At 47.1% G+C, this 12,719-nt stretch overlaps 1 protein-coding gene across 2 annotated transcripts in view; it reads left to right on the top strand.

Moving 5' to 3' along the window:
* The first annotated feature begins 887 nt into the window (after positions 1-887).
* MFAP3L (microfibril associated protein 3 like) overlaps positions 888-12,719 on the top strand; it is a 43,134-nt gene continuing 31,302 nt past the window's right edge. Inside the window, exon 1 of one of the 2 annotated variants that reach the window (XM_021674010.2) lies at positions 888-924. The gene's annotated coding sequence lies outside the window, so the exon portion shown is untranslated. Of the gene's footprint in view, positions 925-1,717; positions 1,878-12,719 lie in introns of those variants that run through there. The other variant, XM_064371060.1, reaches the window with a different exon arrangement.

Raw genomic sequence — 12,719 nt, forward strand, 5'->3', positions numbered from 1 at the left:
GAAATAGAGTCAGAGTGAATGCAGAAATGCTGGAGAAGAAAACGGGATCTAATACTGCAGAATATTTTCATAGTGGGGACACACATGTAATAATCAATAAAGCATGTGAAAAGTTCGTGCTCTGGTGCATTTGGAAAGAATGCTTATCAAATAGTTGAAAACAGAAGATTTAGGTTTCTTTAAATAACAGCTGAAATATCCCTTGAACTAAAATGTGTTGCTATTCGAGATGCCATCAAATTAATGTTAAAATATGATATCTCATTTCAATCTTCTTGGAGAAAAAAAAATCAGGCTTTGACTCACTCGTAAGACAGATCCCACGCACCCACCCACCAACATGGCCCTTGGCACGGACGACCTGCCCACGTGTCGATGCAATCGTGCCTCTCTACAGCCCTGCTTCCACCCGCTTCCCGAGCTTCGATGTCGTGACGAGAGACCGCGGCTACATCAACCTTGGGCAACCAGATGCAGCCGCGTGCGGTAGCCTGGCACTGCCCCGAGCATGCTCAGTCGGGTCCTGACCCACTTCTGCAGGTCCGACTTCGGGGGTCAGAGGCACTACTTTGTCAGTCTGCCAGGAACAGAGAGGAGGTGAGAGACGGAGAGTTGCTCAAGCTCCTCTCTTGGCACGGCCATCCCTGACCCGGCGGCGGAACATGCCCAGTCTGGCTGCAGGAGCTGCAGGAGCCGCGGGGAGCGTCCGTGGCAAAGTCCACCTTTCCGGGTTTTCGCAGCAACCCACCGGGAAGAGGGAGGGACGGGAGTAAAAGGGACGGAGTGGGGCGTGGCCAAGGGGGCGGGACTGAAAGCTGTGTGGGAGGAGCCTGGCCCCGCCCCTAAAATTGAGCTCTCTTCTCCCACGGTGGGTAAGGAGGGGCAGAAGCCACTTACATTGCAGGATCGTGCAGCGAAACTACTGTAGGTACTTAAAAATAATTCTAGAGTAATCTACTTTTTCATTAAAAAATCCACTTATGCTTCATTAGAAAAAATGTAGAAAGTACAAATATTTTTAAAGAAAATGAAAAACAATTCCTGGAACCGCACCACTCAAGAAGCCACCAGGGAACGTCCTGCTGGGTTTCCTTCCAGACTCTTCCATCTGTGGGCTTTGCCTTAAGAGACATTTAAGGCTGACATGGCAGTCGCCCGGGCGAGCCTGAGAAGCTTCTTTTGCTTGCAAAGTGGTTTGCTCCTGACTGCGCGTGACTGCAAGGAGACCGGGTGGGTTGATTGCTTTCCACTTAGCGCCCCGGGATGGGACCCTAGGGAGCCTTTTCCTGGGTGTCCTTGAACTCGAGTGGGATGCGACGCCCACAAAAGTTGCAGTGGAAGCCCGGGGAGCGCCCCGCCCCCGACGAGGATCAGCCACGCTGCCCCGGCGTGACAGAGAGCGGCGTGAGGCCCCGCGCGGCCGCGGAGGGCCTGGGCGTGCGGGTGCGGGTGCGGGGCTCAGGGGCCCGCCGAGGCCCGGCCCAGAGGCTGAGCGCACGGAACGCGGGACTCCGGACACCGACAGCCTCCGCGGGTTCCTGCGCTGGCTCCTCGGGAGGAGCGGCCCGCCGCTCAGCCTGGCTCGCCCCGCCCGCCGCGGCTGCCGCGAAAACCCGGCGGCGACACCGCGCCTCCACGCCGCCCGGAGAGCCGCACTGGGCATGCTCGGCCCGGCCGGCCCCGGCGCCTGGAGGTGGGAAGCTCCGCGCTCCCTGCTGCCGGCGGCGCAGCCCGCAACGCTGTGAGACGCGGGCGGAGGCGGCTCGCCCGCAGTGGGCGCTCCCGGGGTCCGGCGCAGAGCGCGGCGCAGAGGCCGCTGTCGGGCCGGCCATGGCGAGGGGTGCCCGGCGGCCACCTGAGCGGCGCGGCGGTGTCAGGTGAGGGGGGCGCCGGGCGGGCCGGGGCGGAGCGGGATGGAGGGGAAGCACTGGATCGACGCCGGGGCCGCGGAACTTCGGCGTGTGAGGGCCGGCAGAGGCTGCGCTGCGAGGCGCCGCGGGGTCCCGGCGGCGGGCGCCAGGGGGCCGCGGGATGCTTCGAGATCCGGGCGGTGCGGGGGCCGGCCGTTTGTGGACAGCCGCAGCCCGGGGTCTAACCGTCACCTTCCGAGGGCGAGGAGCGCGGAATCCCCAGCCGACTGCCGGCGAGCCTCCCGGGTGTCCTGGAGACAGGGGGCGCCGAGCAGCCGCGGGGGCCTTCGCCAGGCTCTGGATCCCTCGCTTGGCCGGGCCTCAGTTTCCCCGGACAGGGAGGAGGGTGCGCTGGCCGGGGCTCCGGAGAACGTGAATGCGGGTTCCACGTCGGGAGGGCACTGCGTCCTGATGCCGCAGGAGTGCGGGCGGCAGTGGGTGCCGCGAGCCGCCGCCTCGCGCCTGGAGCTGGGAGTTTGTCGCATTTGACTCCATAACAAGTTGACATCGAATTGCTTCATGGCGTGGAAGGGGGAAACGTGCTTCATCGGATTAAAACACAGAGTGGTTGCAGAACCGATTTATTTTAAGCCTGATCATTAATCTGTCTTCTCCTCCACCCCTGAAAAAAAAAAACTTATTTTGCAAGATTTATAAAGCAAGCTAGCAAAGAAAGGTTTGTAGGTCTATTACCTGCTCACGTTGTACAAAACAGTTAAGATACGGTCGAACTGTCTTTATTTTTAAGGATACTTAACAGACAAGTTTGGTTACTGTGGCAATCTTTATTTTGCGTTATCTTGGATTTAATGTTAAAAACTTGGAAACCGAGCATTGCAGAAGCTCAGTGTTTTTTGTAGTTTTCTCACTTTTGTTTCTAGATGAAACACATTTTTTTTCAGTTGCTACTATGCTGAACATAGTAAAATCCTTCAGGATGAAATACAAGATGGAAAAAAAATGTCTTTTCATGAGACCATAAGTTATAACAGTGTAGTTCTTCTGACGTTTTATTTATACAGTAAATGCAATTCGTGTGTCGCACTGTGGTTTCTACAGCTGTTTCTTCCCAAAACATTTAGTACCATGAATACTATTAGGATTATTGTATCTAATAGGGGCAAGGTAAACAATCCTGTGCTAGTGGGAACTAGTTCTGCTAACTAAAGCTACATTCTCACGCCTATTTCTCTAAGTACCACTTAATGGATTCAGTTGTTTTATTCATTAGGCTTATTACAAAGCTTCTTGTTTACATTCTTAATAGACCTTAATAGATTTCAGAAATGCATTGACTTTTCATTGGGTTGTGGGTAGTCTTTAAGGTTGATGCTTGCAAGCCTGAGATGGCTCCAGCTCTAATTCTGGATACTCTCTGGGGTGATTTCCCCCAGTATAGAGTTGGCTCTGTCCTGTGCTGCTGCATAACCGAGGTTTAATACTAGGAAAGACTTGAAATGTGCAGACAACAGCAGTAGCAACAACATGATTACCATTTGCATGCATTTAGAACCTGCAGTCCTCCATTTTAGCCAATAATCTGGTTGGTGATGTTCACTGCTCCTAAATTTATTTCTAAATACAGTTATGGAAAAAGAAGTTTGAAAACCCCAACCCAAATATTGAATAATTGTGCTTCCCTTTTCTATAAAAATGCATCAGGTTCAAAATCTTCCATGAAGTACTGCCTGGATGTACACCTTGTCCTTTACAATACGTCTCATATCTTCAGGCAGCATTCCCCAGTGGAAGTAGCTAGCGTCTCCCCTCAGCCTTGGGCTCTTCCTGACCCGGAGGAAGCAGCTAGACCTCAGTTTACTTGTTGTGACTGTGAGGTTTAATACAGATCAATAGGCCCCCTTCTTGATCCAGAAATCCTGAGTACAGATCCTAAGTATTTTCTCAGTGTTAAGAAGGTCATTGAAATTTAATCAAAGGCTTATTGACACACTGCCCTTGGCTTCAAAAGGTCCACCTTACCCTAACCTAAAACTCGAAAAACAATAGAAATTAGGTTGAAAAAGGGGCTGTATTACTGCTCATGGGAAAAAAAAGTTAACCTTGTAGGCATGTTACAAAAAAGATGATCATTTCTTGTCTTTTGTAGTTAATTGTTGGGTTCTTTCAGCTCACTTGCTAGGCACGTGATTTTTAGGGTTATTTCTATGTGCTTAGATTTCTATACTGTATGATGTTAGTGACATTAGACATTTACAGCAAATGACTTCCTTTAAAAATAGATCTACCCCCATCCCTGTGACCTTAATTTATCCAACTCCTATTTGGCTTGCAATTTAAATACTCAAGGTATTTTAAATTTTGCTTCATTCAGACTTTTTATTCTACTTTTTAATGCAAGAACTTTTAGATACTGGAATACAAATAAATATTGCAGCCAAGTTGCTTTTAACCTCAACACAGCCTAGTCAGATTTGTTAAACAAGTGCTAACTTAGTTTTTGGAATTTCGAAATCATGCAGATGCTATCACTCCCCTAAGTTGGCATCTAACCCAGCACTTGGGGTGTGACTTGTCTTTTCTAGCCAACGCAGGGCGGACACTTAAAACTTTGCCAGTGTTTTCAATCTATGGCATATCACGTTATGGTTACAAATGGCCTTAACATGCAAATGGTTAATTTTAAGTTTGGTATAATACCTCCCTGGAATGGTTAAAAGATGGTTACAAAGGATTTGGTTGATTATGTCATGGTGTAACCATGTAAGAGCTGTCAGAAGTAGTTTATAAGTTAGGCTCCAAACAGAAGTCCTGTGAATGTATTGGTCTGGCCTTTGCTGCCATCTGAGGTCTTTACTTATTAAAATAATCACATTCATTTCTTTCCACAAACTTGTGTAGTTAGGCTCCTGAGGCCACAAAAATGAATAAGACAAAATAACACAGATGAGTCAGAGAGATATGCTTGAGGACAAATAAAATACAGTACAGGACGAGTGCTCCAGAGAGGTACACACACGGGGCCGAGGAAATGGGGGAATGAACCCCATAGACCGGAGGAGGAGAGGACCTCATGCTTGGAGTGACATTTCCATTAAGGAATGCCTGAAGATTTAGAAAAGTCTTCTAAGCAGAGAAGTAGACACTCCAGGCAGAAGAAACACCATTAGGGTAGGCAGAATACTGCCCGCCACCAGAGATGTCGGCTTTGGAACTTCGCAGATGTGATTCAGTTAAGTGTCTTGACATGGGGAGATTATTCAGGAGTTTCTAGGTGGGCCCAATGCACTTCTATGGCATGGGAGTTCAACATGGGTCTTTCTGGACAAAAGACAGGAACTCTGCAGGGCCCTGTCCCTTCTGGAGGCTCTCGGGAAGAACCTGTTTCTTTGCCTTTGCAAACTTCTAGAGGCCACCCACATTCCTTGTTTTGTAGCCCCCATCCCCCATTCAAAGCTCGGAACAGCCAGTCCAGTCTTTCTTGAGAGGCATCACTCTGACGCTGACTTCTGCTTCCCTCTTTCACATGAAAGAACCCTTGTGATTACATTGGGCCCACCTGAATGGTGGCTCTTTAAGACCTGTTTGAACTTCCATGACCCAGAACTGCAAGATAAATTTGTGTTAAGTCCCTCAGTCTGTGGAAATCTGTTACAGGAGCTGTGGAAAGCAAATACAGCCATATCCACCGAAAGGTTTGGTGCAATAGAGTAATAGGCAAGGGCAGGAGGAGGGGAACGAAGTCATCCTTTTACTGTGATGAGCTCAGTGTCATGTGAAGGAGTTTGGATTCTCTCCTATTATAGATAATAATATATGGGAAACCAGAACATGAAACGAACAGACAGATGCCAGATTTACTTGCTAAAAACACAATGGGTAACTAAACTCCAGGCTTCACAGGGCGGCTTGATAAAGAATGTCCAACCAGAGGTGGTCAGTGGCTGATAGAGGTCTGGAACCAGCCTGTTGTAATTCAGGTCTCTGAATTCATCTGAAATGGCAGCATTCGTATGCGTGTATGAAATGAATAGATTAAAACTTTTATTTACAATAAGTGGGACATCATAAAGCAGCAGAGGTGAGGCACATTTCACTTTGCTTCTGCCCATTGTCCTCTAACAGCAGTCAGCTGTTCTGCTGTGTCCGTACCATGCACACGTCAGCAGGGAGCTGAGAAAGCTAAAATTTAACATAATTAACTTGAGAATGATGAGATTTCACACGGGCCATCTCTGACCAGTTGGTAATAGCTGCTTGCAATGTCGTGGGCTTGTACTGGTTCGCCTGGGAAACTGTCACAATCAATCAGCAGTGTTTGCAATGGGCTCCATATTTGTCGTCGGGGGTGCGGGAGTTGACAGCTTTAATACTAGATGAACTAACTTCCGGGTTTGACTATTAGACCTCTAGTAATTAGTTTCAAACATATTCATTTAGTCTCTTTTATGTGCAAGTCCTCAATATCTACCTCGCAAAAGCGTATTGTCTCCTGGTTAAATTGATGTCTCTGTGTCTGGAAAACCTAAACTGAAGTATTCTTCTACCTTAGTGTTATAAGAGTGGCTTTGAATTGAAACTGAACTATATTTAAGAAAAAATTACTACGGCTGGGTGCAGTGGCTCACTCCTGTCATTGCAGCACTTTGGGAGGCTGAGGCGGAAGAATCATCTGAGGTCAGGAGTTCAAGACCAGCCATCTCTACTGCAAATACAAAAATTAGCCCAGCATAGTAGTGCATGCCTGTAATCCCAGCTACTTGGGAGGCTGAAGTAGAGAAATCGCTTGAACCCAGGAGACGGAGGTTGCAGTGAGCTGAAATCATGCCATTGCACTCTAGCCCGGGCAACAGAGTGAAACCCCATCTCAAACGAAAAGAAAAGAGAAAATTACTAAGAAAAAAATTTTTTCAGACAATGTAGTGAAAGAAGCTGTGGGTTAGCAGTGTCATGCTGGAAATAACAGCAAGACTTGACTAAATGTATCCTAATAAAAACAGAACTTTATATTGTATAGCTAGTGTCCATTTGTATAATTTCAGAAGATTTTTACCCAAATGTTCTCATAGAATGATGCAAAAATAATTGTTTTCTATTGTAGAATACTAGGTCAGTGTAAACCATTCCCTCTCTCTTGACTCTTAACAGGGGAAAAACCAGGATATGGTAGCCAGATATTTAGAGTGAGAACTACCAGGACTCAGCAGTGGACTTGTACTCTATCTGTGTGCAGGGAAGTAAAGGGGGCATTTTAAACAACTCTCATGTGATTAATTGGATTATCTGTGTCAGGCTCTGCAGCCTCGCAGAGGACCCATCTGCTGTGGCCTTTGGAATACTATTCCCAAGATTCTTTTTTTTTGAGACAGAGTCTTGCTCTGTCACCCAGACTGGTGTGCAGTGGTACGATCTTGACTCACTGCAACCTCCACCTCCTGGGTTCAAGCAATTCTCATGCTTCAGCCTCCTGAGGAGCTGGGATTACAGGCACGCGCCACCACGCCCAGCTAATTTTTTGTATTTTTAGTAGAGATGGGGTTTCACTACGTTGGCCAGGCTGTCTCAAACTCCTGACCTCGTGATCTGCCTGCCTCAGCCTCCCAAAGTGCTGGGATTACAGGCGTGAGCCACTGCGCCTGGCTCAAGATTTTTTTTTTATTGCTTTTTCTCCGAGGGTCTGTCCTCTGCCTCCCCTGGGTTCTAACCTGGGTCCTCTTGTCTTGTGGCCCTCTATGTTCTTTCTGGGTGACTTGTTTTTCCTCACGACTGCATCAGTCACCCATGCAGAGTGTCCAGCTTTTCTGAAGTTCGTATTCCATCCGCTCCCGGATTCATTCGACAACTAGTGACAGCCTGAGATCTTAATCTAATGAAGGGTCAGATGTGCAAAAAGATAATCATAATGAAAATAGGAAGTTATGAGTAAAGGGCGGTGAGAAAAGGAGTGTGTGGGGCTACCTGGGGCACCCTGGAGGGCTTTGAACCAAGACTTCAGAACTAAGTAGGGGTTTGCCACATGTGCATGGTAGGAAGGGAACGTGGCTGGAGGCACAGAGGTGCTGTGGGGAACTCCTGGGAATTCAGGAAAGAGAATGTGCTGGAGTTGGGGTGGGTGGGGACAGGGAGAGGGGGAGGGGAGGCTCCAGAGACACAGTCAGGGAGGTGGATGGGAGTCAGACTGTGAAGAATCACCTGGGTCCTACGAAGGACTTGAGTTTCACACTGTTGACACCACGAAGACAGGGAATATGTTTTCGATCTTTCAGTCAGCCAACTTTAGTAATGACATGGTATATGGATTGGAGGCAGGCAGGACTAGAGGCAGGTCAGCAAAGAAGGAGTCAGGTAGAGATGATGAGCACATAACCCAGGAGAAGCCCAGGTTGTGGCAGCCCCATATTGAGGATTGAGAATCATTAGAACTCAGTGATTGATTGGTGTTGCAGGGCAGGGAAGGAAAGGGGGCATTATAAACAACGCTTTTGTAGTGAATCAGATTCCCTGTTTCGGGTGCAGCAGCAATGTGGAAGGCCCACCTGTCTTGAGAAATAGTCAGGTCGGAGCATCCCTCAGGGGTTTTCCTACTGAGGGCAAGTCTTTGCAGCACCAGAGAAACTAACTTCAGGCAGGGGAGGAGCCGCAAAGCCCACACACAGCACCATGTATGAGGGCAGAAGTCAGAACCTTAGCATGGCAGGGCACAGAATTTGTAAGAGAGACATAAAAGAAAGAAGAAATTAATTCCCTGATGGCCCCTCGGCTTTTGGACTGAAGCATTGGGGACTTATGCTAAAGAGAATGAAAGAAAATTGTAGTGCGTGGGACTTTCCTAATTCTGGATTGAGACGGTAACTCACTTAGAGGCTGTGCTGAAATTGACTCTTTGTAGTCAACAGGAAAGAGAAAAGCTTGCTTAAGCAGATACTGAAATATAATCCCACCCCCTTCCTTCCACTGAAGATTTGAGTTTGCTGATGGTGTAAGGAAGAAATAAGGGAAGGGTTTGCTCCTTGAGGAAATAAATGGGTTAGAATAAAGTGCTCCAGAATTGTCCACTTCTGGGGTCCACCCAGTTCAGGTGCAGTCTGAGAGTAACTCAAATCATTCTTGTCGGTTTACTAAAGCAGTACCTCTCCTTAACAAGAAACGATGCCTCTGTTCTCAAGTCTCTACCCTTCATATGTGTGTGTGTGTAGATGAGGTCTCGCTCTGTTGCCCAGGCTGGATTACAGTGGCATAATCATGGCTCACTGTAGCCTCAAACTCCTAGACTCAAGTGATCCTGCTACCTCAACCTCCGGAGTAGCTGGGATTGCAGGCGCATGCCACCATGCCCAGTTAATGAATTTTTTTGTAGAGATAAAAGTCTTGCTACGTTGCCCAGGTTGGTCTCAAACTCCTGGCCTCAAGTGATCTCCAGCCTCCATCTTCCAAAGCACTGCGATTACAGGCATGACCCATTGCACCAGGTTGCATCTGTACTTTTCTGTTCCTTCTTGAAATTAGTAAGTGCTCTATATTTGTGGCAGTAATGACCACCCCGAGGAGAAGAGCCAACTCCTTTCCTCCCCAAAGGCCTGACTGCCCTGCAAGGAAGTAGGTAGATTACACACCTGTGCTTAAAGACTCAAAACCCATTATCCCTGGCCCTTAGCAGGGGAAGGTATTTGAGTGAAGATGGAGTGAGTGTTTGGCTCCCAACACTTCCTGTTAGGTGTTTACAGCCCAGGATGGCTGTGGGTAGCGTAAACTCTTAGCAGTCAGTGAGCTGTCTTGCTTCTCAGCTGCTGTTATTAAGTTAAATTATGAAATTCATCTTGCTTACCTGCTAAAGCTAGCGCTGGGCTTCACTGGGCTGCTCCTGGCCAGGCCTGCGCTTCTGTCTCCCATCTCCCTGCCATTTCTACTGGCAGCCCTATGCTGGTGGGAAGGTGTTGTTTGTCTGTTTTTGTTTTGTTTTGTTTTTTCTTCAAAGTTTGGAAAATCCTAGATTACTTGGTCTTTGAGTCCAGCTCTGATTAGAACTTCTCAAAGGTAGCCTGTTTCTCTCCATTTCAAAACACTTTTGACGAACTTGAAATTCATCTCCAGAAAACATCTGGAGATGAATTATCACCGATCCTTTGCCTTCATGGGGGCTGAGCATCTCTCCCTGTGCATCTTGCCCAGGACCTGCAGTGGAGTTTTAATTTCTTCCTGCCTTTGTAAGGCATCTCATCCCTGCTTCCACGTTAGGGCGGCCTCGCCCTCTTTCCCTGGGGTGTGTGTTCTTGTGCCTAAGTAGTGGATGGTCTGTCCCAAAGTCCTCTTTATCATTTCTCCTAAGAAGCCCCAGAGGCCTTCTCATGGAGTAGAATTTCTGGAGGAGTTCCCTGCTGTCCCAGAGCTCTCAAGAAAGGCTTGCACAGCACATCCACTGTGTGATGCTTGTGCAAAACAATGCCACATCGGTTTTTATTACTGGCATGCTGTGTTTCTTTCTACCATCACTTGTCTAGACTAAACCATTACTCCTGCTGGGAGAACTGCCTGTCTCTTTCATTCCTCCTTCAGGTCTTGGCCAACCCCAAGGAACATTCTGTTACCTTCCCAGCTTGGCCTCCTCTGAATTTCCCTAGTTTATCGCATAATTCCGTATTGCTTTGTATGCAGGTGTCACTAAGATTCTAACACCTTTGGGGCAAAGAGCTGGTCTTAAATTGATTTTAATCCCCATAGTAATTGTTACTAAATAGATAATATTGGCCTCATAAGCACTCGGAGTTCATTTAATTGATATGACTGACTCCTAATTGTGTTTATCACTTAGATAAAGCTGACTGACCAGCGGAGAGATCCTTGAGGTCACCTGGAAAGTCTACTCAGCCTAGTAGGGCCTTTCTCCATCCAAGCTGAGAGAAAAGCAAAGTGGAAGCCACTGAATCCCTATATTCAACTTTCTTCTGGTGGTTTTGTTTAATTGCAGTAATTTGCTGTGTTGTCACACTGAAAAACACTTAGGTGGAAGACTGATATTAAGCACTAAAGTCAGAAAGATTATTATTAAGACGGAAGCAAATTCTGAAAAAAGGGATTGGTTTTATGAACAAGATTTGAAAATACTTACCTACACTGTTTTGAGGGTTGCTGAAGCTTTGGCATGTACTCACCATGTGCATGTTATAGGAGCCCTGGACTGAGAGAAGATGTGGGCTCTGCACGGGGCCTTTGCTGCAGCCTTGATGGCTTGGCCCCAGATTCTTACGCTGTCGTGTGGGCAGAATCCCAGGCCTGTCCCTGCCTTAGAGTGGTGCTGAGGCTCAGATGAGATAACATCTGTGGGGGTGTTTTGTAAGCCATAAATGCTAGGTGAATTATAAGGGAAGTTACCATAGCATTGTTAATAAGGATTAAATCCAGTAGGGTTTGAATTACAGGGATCTCTTCTGATCCGTTTTTCGCCGAGATCGAGTTCTTACTGAAAGAGCCTGGAATGACACTCTGTGTGGGAGATTCAGGGAAGCGTTCACAATGCAACTCCACTCTGTGATAATGGGCTGGTCAAGAGGAAGGAGGAAATGCTATTTGACTACCCTCTCCAGCTGTGGAGTGCATCTTTTCCAACAGATGAAATTTTATCCTGATGAAAGAGGAAACCCTGGTGATCCAGTTCCTATGCTGTGAATTTGAATGGCCTTAATCAAACAACCACAGATGCAGGAATGAGGAACGGTTCAACATTTTGAGATAGAAATTAAGTAGGCGATTGCTTTTCACTTCAGCAATAACAAGAGCATACATTTCGGGCCTCTCCACTTCCTCTTCTGTGTTACCCTGAGCCCCTGTTCTCACGCCCATCTTTATCACCAGCCTCTCAAGTTCCACTGTAAGCAAAGGTTGCGTTTCTGAAGACCGACCTAAAGAAATCTTGGTTTATACTTAGTTCTGTGGTTAAAGAATAGACATTTTCCGAAACCGTCTAAGAAATGAATAGAATTTGTACCACAGGCAATCAGTAAGTTAGTAACAGGTCTAACTTAAGGGCATAGAAGTAGAATAAATTCACTCAACAGATATTCAAGTGTTTGCTGTGAGCAAAGTGTTTCTGAACATTGTGATGTGTCAATAAACAGGGGCAATGACAGGAGCCCAGCCCTGTAGGAGCTCCCATCCTAATGGGGACAGACATAGTGTGCAAATACATAGTAGTTAGTGCTGTGAAGACAAAGGCACGATCAAGGTAGATAAAGCATGATGGGGTGGGCACTGTTTCACATAGGTGACCGGGAAGGGCTCACTGATGAGAGGCCTGAGGGCTCCAAAGGAAATGTTCCAGGAATCCCAGAACTCATTTCAAATGGTGGAAATAGTAAGTTCAGGGATTCCAGGGTTTACCCATTCCAGGATTCACAGAGCCCAGGGAGGCTGGTGGGGAGTGAGCGAGTGTAGAAAGGTTAGACATGGAGACTGTGAGTCTGCGGGGGCCTACCGTCAGACCATAGCCAGGCTGCCTCCAGTTCTACCCTGAGTGAGGAACTGCTGGAAACATGTACATGGTAATAATTTAAGAATTTTAGTGTTTTATTTTCGTTATATTTTGAGACATTCCCCATGCACAGATTGTTACTAATCGTTAAACAATAATGAAAGTAATGCATGCATGGTGCTAAGCACAATCAACAAATATTTGAATGCCAGCCATTTTTTTAATGGGAGAATTTTGTTAATGATAAAAATTACATTTCCAAATTGCAAGAATAGACACAAGTCCTCGCTGAAGTGAATTATCAAGTGAAATGAAGGTTTCAAGGCCCAAAGATACGGACCTTGGTCACACCCCCAGTGGAGCAGCTCAGATTGACACAACCAGCA

Source organism: Aotus nancymaae, unplaced genomic scaffold, assembly GCF_030222135.1.
Source record: "Aotus nancymaae isolate 86718 unplaced genomic scaffold, 86718_ANA_hifiasm-v0.15.2.pri h1tg000115l, whole genome shotgun sequence".
In the NCBI taxonomy this organism is placed as follows: Eukaryota; Metazoa; Chordata; class Mammalia; order Primates; family Aotidae; genus Aotus; species Aotus nancymaae.